Source organism: Egretta garzetta, unplaced genomic scaffold, assembly GCF_000687185.1.
Source record: "Egretta garzetta isolate BGI_Z169 unplaced genomic scaffold, ASM68718v1 scaffold186, whole genome shotgun sequence".
NCBI lineage: Eukaryota > Metazoa > Chordata > Aves > Pelecaniformes > Ardeidae > Egretta > Egretta garzetta.
In genome coordinates this window covers 395,652-404,506 of record NW_009259969.1, presented here as the reverse complement: position 1 = coordinate 404,506, position 8,855 = coordinate 395,652, and positions in this window count along the sequence as shown.

Sequence of the window (8,855 nt, the reverse complement as noted above, 5' to 3'; positions counted from 1 at the left end):
CTTCCCTGCTGGATTGTTCCTGAGTCTGTCTTGTGCAAGGGACCACAGTTTTACATGATGGATTTCTGATGTGCAGAAATGATCCAATATGCTGGAAGTCGATTCATGAAATTAAACTTTTCACTTCAGCCTAAATAAGCTTTTGAACTCAGGTTTCAAGCACTGCTTTATTATTATTATTTCTCAAAATACGTCCTGGGGATTTTAAGAGGAAAGAAGAAAGAATTTCCACACAGCATTTTTTTTCTGTTTTGGTCTACAGTTTCCAGCTTTTCCAGTGAAAAACCCAAGTTTCAATATTTAAAAAATATATTTATAAATACTTACATGCATGTATATAAAATCCCATACACCTATATACATATATATTTCTCAGTTTAGTAACTAGTTTTTCCTCATAACCAAACCGACTAAAACTGTGAGACTATTTACCAATCTTAAAAGAACAGTCATTATTTTATTTTTTTATCAAGTAAACAGGATTCATGTGATTTTTTGAAAAAAGCACATGGGCAAAGAATACATGGAGTGAAGTTTTATAGACAACTAAAACAGTGATTTCAACCCAAAACCTGGAAGCTCCTTCTCCGATAACAAGCAGGAACATTTACTGAGAAAGTTAATTGGCTACATTCAAGGTTCAAACACTTAAACACTGAGTTGGTAATAAATAAACAAATGAAATCAAAGTCACAATACAAAAAAAATCCTGAATCAAAACCCCATGGGGTACAAGAAGCAAAATGACAATGGAGAACCCCAGCACACTTTCTCCTGAAAAGTGACCTGACTTTGCTGTGCCTCTTTGGATGCCACCACTACGGCTCCATGCCACTGCAGGGCTCTGAAGCCCAAGGAATATAGGTTTTTATCTGATTTGAGATGAGTCCCCTGAAGAGCACCTCTCTCACTTCAAATGTGAGCCCCAGATTGGAAGGATGATGTAGATGAAGCTGTGTGCCTGAAGATGCAGCCTTAGGCAGCCATTCTCAAGACCTTCAAATGGTAGGAAAGATGGAGATGATCCCTTTTTGAGATGTTTTGCCATGGTCTTCATCTCAAGGTTATATCTGGAGAATGAAGTCATATTGGCTTTACCAGTTGGTTTTCAACCAATTCTCAGTCTCTTTTATTAACTACCACTCCTCCCTGCTAGAAACCCAATGTTTATAGTATTATTTTCCTGATGAAATATTTGCTGCTTTTGGATTATAATTATAGCTCGTCATAAACCAGAATTTCCCTTCCTTAGGATACTCTGGCATTTGAAAGAGGAGAGTTTGTATTCCAAATTGGAATAGAAAGTTGACATTGTGAAATTTCTTGTGAAAAGAACACACTAAAAATTTCAACAGGGGACCACTGAAATTGTCATAATATCAAAGTATGCTGTCCAGTAAATTAAAACACGTTTCTATGAGGTGAAAATAAAAGTTGTGTTTTAGATGAATCATTTGATTCATTTAGACATTCAAATAAATATGTTTGTTTATGCTCAAATGCTTTATACAAACAAAGTGAAAGGGATTAACACAATGAAGAGCAGTTATCAAATTATCATTTATAACCACCCTAATAGAAAGACCCATCTTTTTTCCCATGGCAATTTGCTTTATGAGCAATCATTTCTCCTAGATTGATTGGAATGCAGAGATCATATCTTTCTGACTTTCTCAAGGCACACTGGATTAGCCTCAGTGCACATCATCTCTTGCCAGGTGGGAAGGACATAAGAAACATGAGGTTATTACGGAGGAGGCAGAAAAAAGGAACATCTGGAAAAGAGGACACGATTCCACAGGAAATCTGGCTTCAATAGTTCAGCTGCTCATGCAACAACTTATTATTTCTTGAGATATTGGCTTAGCATGAGAAGCACTGGCTCGGGTGTTCTGCTCCTCCAAGAGGTGATGAAGAGGGTAAGAACAGCTATCTTTAAGGCTAACACCTGAAGTTGGCATGCCAGTAAAACAGGAAGATTGAAGGAGACCTGGAAACTGTATTAATGCACCCTTGGGCAGGAAATTTAGCCTTCATGATGAGATAAAACTATCCTGTGCTCTTGTAAGTTCTAGCCAGTTTAAGTGTCCTCTGGAGGCAACCAAGAAGCTCAAAGCTTTTATGAGTCCCCAGGCACTAACATCAAATTTAGAGCCTAGCTGTTTGGGAGCAGGAGGCATCTTTGTCAGCCAGAATATAATTGGATGAAAAAGTCTGGGTCTGAGCTTCTGTGCACATTTGATTCTGACTGGGGTGAGGTTAAGCCTGATGTTATCTATCAAAGATACAAGGACAGCTAGTGTGGTTTCTCTGTTTACTAATACTGCTCCCAGCGCTTCCTGTGGAAGACTCTGCCGACCAGCAAATTGTGCTGTTGGGAAGCTGTCCTCATATGTGTAATTCCCGGTTCCCAGAAGCTACATGGCCAACGTGTATATGCATATGCTGCTGCTTTGTGCCAGCAGGCCTGTGCTGCCACTCGACAAGCACAAGTCTGTGGGGTTTGAAGATCAGCAGCTCTGTCCCTCCCACTGCTGACTGGCACAGCTCATGTCCAGAGAATTGCTGTAGATGACGTAGATCTGGACCAAGCTGAAATGGCTGCAGCACATCACAGGGTAAAAACTTTCTGCTCACAAGCCACCAAAACCCAAAGTTGAACAGAAAAAGGAATGACTTACTTAAAGATTATGCTTCAGGTGAGCATATGGGCTGTGTGCATGTGGAGCAGATGTAACCCGTCCTCAGAGCCCCAGAAGGATGGCCAGACCTTGATGTCCAATGTCCTGCATTTGGAAGCAGGATGCATTCAAGTGAGCCAACAGCTACCCAGACAACTCCCTCACTGGGCCGGTAGGTTTGATGGAAAGTTCAGCTCATGGAAGAGGCTGGTTTTCTTCATGTGGAGGTGTTACAGCCAGATGTCAGGTAACTACCAAGGGGATGTGAGGGAAGAAGCTGGGAAATAAATCTCAGTGTCTTCTGGTCCTGCATAAGTCTCGAGCAACTCCAGTGACTTTGCCTGACTGCTGAAGAGTTCATCCAGAGCGGCAAGAGCACAACTGAGATCACATCCTGAGCCTTAATGGCAGAAACCAGGAAGGGAGATGGAAACTACACTGGCACATTATTTCCTTATGACTGTATTTACCAATCCTTTTTAGGTTGGGTTGGTTTTGGTTTTTTTTTTTTTTTGCATTCATGACATTTTCACCCTAAAATATCACCTTTTATTAATGTTTTGTTTCTCCCTCCTTTTGTCAGCTGTCACAGCAAAGAGCTCTTGTAAGGGCCTGGTAAGAACAAAGTAAATGCTGTTCCACTCACGCTGGGGGTGTGTCTGTGGATGACAATCTCCCTGTTATCAAGCAGGCTGCAGGAGCAAACTCTGCTACTCATCACGACTTCCAGCATGAACTGCTAAGCGGGCAGGCTGCCCAGCGGGCTGAGGTGTGCCTGTGTGCGCCTGTGTGCGTGCGTGTGCATGCACACTTGCATGTACACATTTCTTTGCCTGCTTATGATCATGTCCCAAGTTGCCATGCAGGAGATCCTCCACGTTCCAGAAAAGTACAGCCTGTTTCCAAACATCCACCAGGGAATAAAATATAAAATGACACCCCCTCTTCCCTGCCTCCCAAATGAGGGAAAGATTGTCCTATTAAATTGGACCCAGTCCTCAGATGGCGTAAAGTGGCCTCACTGCCTGGGCTGCTGTGTTGAGCTCAGTAACTGCCTCAGTGTATCCACTCAGCTGCTGATGTTGTATCTGTACCAAAGCTCCATCTTTCTAAATAAATTCTGATTGAAAGCAAAAATAGTAAAAATGTGCACAAGGCTGAGCAAAGAACTGTTGAGGAAGGTTCACACTGGAGAGCTGGGGAGGGATGAAGACAAAGTGCCCTTACACTGGCAAGTAAATTTTCAGAAAATTTTCACTCGTGCTCATTGGACCTAACTGAGCTGCCAAATTAGGAGGGTAATTATCCCAGACCCCTTCTCTGGGCCGAAAGAGGAGAGGCACTTGCAGGGGATGACTGAGTCTACTTTGGAACTGAAATCTCCTTTTGGATCTACCAGTCTTCCTCTCACAGATGTTGATGAAAGTTGCCCTTGGTGGGTCACTGAGTTAAAGGGAGGCTCCACTTTGCCTCATTGCTTTTGAATGTCGCATAATTAGAGGAAAGGCCCAAGGCCAGATTCAAATTAGTCTTGTACACCAGCACATTCCCTTTGGCTGTACTTTCCTCTGTTATCTCTTTGCAAGTGGAAGCAGATTTCAGGACTATCTAAGCCAGCTTCTCACACGATGCAGCACACCAGTGATGTGGAATCACAAATTGTTGCAATTTGTTCATTTCCTACGTACACACCAGCCCTGTTTCCTGGAACAGCACTTGTAACAAGCTGTGTGTGAGCACGTAATTCACTGTAGCAGGATCTACAAGTAATGAGAAATGTTCCACCACGGTAGTGTTCAGTCATCTTTTAAAATAGCCCAACCAATACCTCATCCACCACTTATCTCCAGAGACTGCTCTGCAGCCTGGCACCTCTCGCCCTTAGGAAATGATGCAACACAAATGTCTCTTTCCAAATTACACTTTCACATCATGCCCCTTCCCAGTTTCAATTTTTCTTTAATTCCCTGCAACTATTTGACTAATGCACATCACCAGACACTGGCCTGGAACTTCAAAACCTGGCTCCGAACACTGCCTCAGAATATCACAGATGTGTCCTTTCCCACTTGCTATAGAATAAAGATCCAGATCTGATCAAGAGTGCAATTTTCAGGCTGGTTCAAAAATTTGGCACAAACTCCACAATCTAGCCTTTGCTCTTCAAATGCGTCTCCAAGGTCTGCAGTGTAAAAGCACAAAAATATTTCCCTGTAGGAGGCTATTTGAAGCCCATCTTTTAAATGGTTTTCAGTACGGTGGTAAAGTTGGAAAAGTTAATGTAGCTTTCAATTAAAGCAGTTTCTTTCCTGGATTTTTTTTTTCTTTTGGCAGAGACCAGGGAATATCTAGAAAATAATAGTAATGGCCTGAGTCAACAGTGGGTCCCTCAGTGAATTGTAAGTCATGCTCAATGAAAGCTTTTGCCTGGGTCAGTACATGGCAGAAAATGATAGACCCTAACACAGATATGCTGGTCGTACCACAATAACAGTTCTATATGTACACAGATGCCGATCTGTTCAAAAGGACAGTGTGTTTTTCATTTTCCAACATTTGGCAAAGGAAATCGCGTAGTGGTTATGGATTGGGTGACTATCACCCTGGTCAGCGAGGCAGGTATGATTTATTTATCGGCTCTCCAGCTTTCCACAGAGGGTAAGGGGGAGGGGGAGGGCTGGAGGGGCTGCAGGGGGAGAATAAGAGGAGAGTGGGGGAAGGGAACAGGGAAAAGCAAGATTTATATCCAGATGGGAATGTTGAGACAAGGGTGGGAGCCGCGGCAGGGAAGGAGGGTCCACAATGAAGGCTATTCATCAACCCTTGCAGCAGCACAGCTCTGAAATGTAAAGGGCTAGAAAGTATTCCTTCAGCTCCATCCCTGAGGGGGCCTGGGGTTCCAGCAAGGAAGCAGCTACACACCGGTAGCTGCACAGTTTCGGGTTCAAATATCTTGTGCTGCGATTACATCTGGCTTTGAGGATCACAGAGAGGCTTTTTTTCCTTTCTGCAACCCCTTGTACATCAGTAAGAAAGTACATTCAGCATCTCTTTCATCATCTGTCTCTGAGCAAGGTGGGTTGCAGCAAGAGCGAGAGAGTAATGAAATAAAAGCACAGGAGGTACAAAGGGTGCATGGTCCTTAAATTTTTAGGATCACAGAAACACAGAAGAATTTGAGCTCAAAGAGACCTTAGGAGGGCTCTGTTCCAACCCCTGCTCAAAGAAGGGTCTGCCATGAGATCCCCCTGCTTTAATAACACAGACTATGTTCCCAGCATGGCAAATTATCTCATTTTCTGATATCTTGGGTCAATTCATCTGTTTGTTACCCCTGGAAGAAAATTTGGCCTAGCACCTATGAGGATTCAAATCTTTCTTAATCACAAAATGAGAAAAAGAATTGCAATGCAAGCAAACCAAACTGAAATAATATAGATGTTATTATTTATATCTTATTTTGAATAAATCTTAGAGTTTTCAGAGGATAACTAGAAGACACCATTCATCTGGAAAGTCTCCAAATTTATCGTCACTGTCACTATCTGCATTTGTGATGCAGGAACCTGTGGGCACTGAGATCTACAATGGGGTAAACTGCCAGAGTTTCAGTGGAATGAGGCCAATTCAATAATCAGCTGAACATCAGGTCCAAATTTTCTTTTTTCTCCTGTTGTCCTGTTGTTCATTTATAATCTGGCCAGGCTAGTGAGAAAACAATGGATTCCAATGAAAACAAGAAGTGACACAGAACAATGACCTGTCTCTTGGCGAGCTGAGGCTTATCATTTCTTACAGCACTCAAGTGACAGTATCTGCTTTTAATCAAAATCAATCTGCTTGCATAGACTAGGATTTCCCTACCCATGCAGTGACACAGCAAATGGAAGAGTTGGGTGGAGTGCTGGACATTTCTTCCTTCCCATATCATACTGTTTGGTTACCTTCATACCTCCTTTGCAAACAACAAATTTTACCCTTCAACGAGAAAATCCTGCCTGTGTTCCTATTAAAATGTCTCTTTAAATCGTTCTGTAGTTTATTTCAGCCTACTTCTACATCTGTTAAAAGCCAAAATCTCCAACTAGGCCAAGATCTTACGTGAATACATGTACAAGGTTTCCCACGGGCATCCCGGTAACACTGGTGGAAGCAATGCATACGTCTGCATCATCTGATGTGGTCAGGGTACTGTAGCTGTGCAGTTCTTACCATGTAGTTTGGGACAGCATCCACCCCTACTACCTTTTGAATGCAAGCTGAAGAGAGCTTGCTCACAAGTGTCCTTCTGCAGCCCCATGGGAATTCTAATGGCTCTGTCACATATATTATGAAGCCTTTTTCTTATTTCTTATCTCCTTTAAAGTCCAGTCTAGACCCCCAACCTGGATGCAATGTTCCAGTATCACTTCTACTGTGGTAATACCACTTCCTCCTTTTCCTTCAGAGCCTAAGGTATCTGACCACAAAGACCCCAACACAGATATGCTGGTAGCAGATTTCTGACAATCTCTCCCAGAGCCACAACTTTGTAGGATGCAATCCCCTTGGCCAGATATCTTTTCCCCCCATGACCAAGGCTTTGGTTTCCCTGTTGCAGCTAATGATAACCTCCCACTTCCTGTAAGTATTGTGTGATTCAACCCCAAACCCTCGGTTCAGTTAGAACAGCCAAGGCATGCATTTCTCTCTAAGCATGGTAAGTTTGTGGGTCTAAGTATGTTTAAAGCTTTTGTGACTTTCAGTATGATATGATATTGTCAGACTAGGTCTACATGTTTCTAAAAAGCTCTCTGAGCAAAGGTGAAAAAGAAAAAAGAACAGAAAGACTGCCTGAAAAGAGCCCTTTGATGGCAGGATGGCTGAAAGAGGTTTATGTTTCTTAGCTTTATCTCATAATGCACTAATGGATCTAAGGTTAGGCGTGTAGGCTAAGCCACTCAGCTAGGCTCCCTGAGAAGTCAAAGGAGAGAGATTATTCTCTCAATGTAATGACTCATCCCAACCTGTAACAGGCAGGTTTATTTGTCCTGCTGAGATACCCCGTAGACTAGAGAGAGATTAATTGCCCAGAGTAAAAGTCTGGGGAGACGACTCTCTCCTTTAGAAAGAAGGTTTCCTTGCTCTTCTGTCTGTCCATGCTAGCCTCAAAAGACCAACTGCCCTGCCTCTGTAGGTTTAGAGCATTAACTCACAGTGCTACGGACCTTGGGTAGCAATGGGACAATCTCCTACAAAATCCCAAGGGCCTCTGCCAGGGGAGCGGGAGGGTGTCCTGGGAGCAGGAATAAAATCCACACTAGATGTGTAGTCAAGACTCCCTGAAATGTCCCCATAAAGTCTGTCAAATCAAATCTCAATAACTTGGAATAAAAGGTTTGAGCTGAAGACATCTGGAGAACGCTATGCTATGACTCAGACCTTGGAGGTAATGTACTTGGCCAGAGCAGTGACCCCAACAGAAAAGGAGGTGAAAGAGAAAAAGTCACAGAAAGGGCACATGGCCACCTTATAACCTTACCTGTTGGTTACAGACTGTTCATGTGAATGCTCTCACAGATAATGACAGCAAATGGCTATCTGTCATTGAAGAAATGGCCGTTGTTTATTCAGATACAAATGAAGTAGATCGATCTGAACAAAAGCAAGTTAAATATTAGCAACTTAACTACTTATAGTATTGCTACTTCTTGGACAAGTTGCTTTAGCATCATAATAAAGCATTTATAGAACAAATGTTATACAAAAATCCAATATGTACATCTCCAGTGGTGGGCTCAGGGTTTTAAGCAATGTCATTGTTTTGGTGTTTTGCAAGATGTATTTTAGAAGTATTTAATTTCTATGCTGTCTATAAGCAGAGTACATATGGAATTTTCCCTCCCAAAAAACTCTCAAGATTTTTATTTTTTCCCTCCCACTCTGAACAAGGACAAAGCCAAAAATCTCATGTTCAAAAAACCATTATTTAAGAAGTATTCCTGTTGCATCAGTCGAAACATTTTGAAGTTGGTTCTACTCCAATTTTAAACCTTGTTTTTCTTTTAATATATAAAAACAGCTCAGCCAGAGAGAAATTTTGAACCAAAAAACTCCCACTTTCTTCTCATTTTGAAAATGCTGGAATGGGATGTTTCAACAAATCTCAAAAGTATTTTTCACTTTCAAATTCAG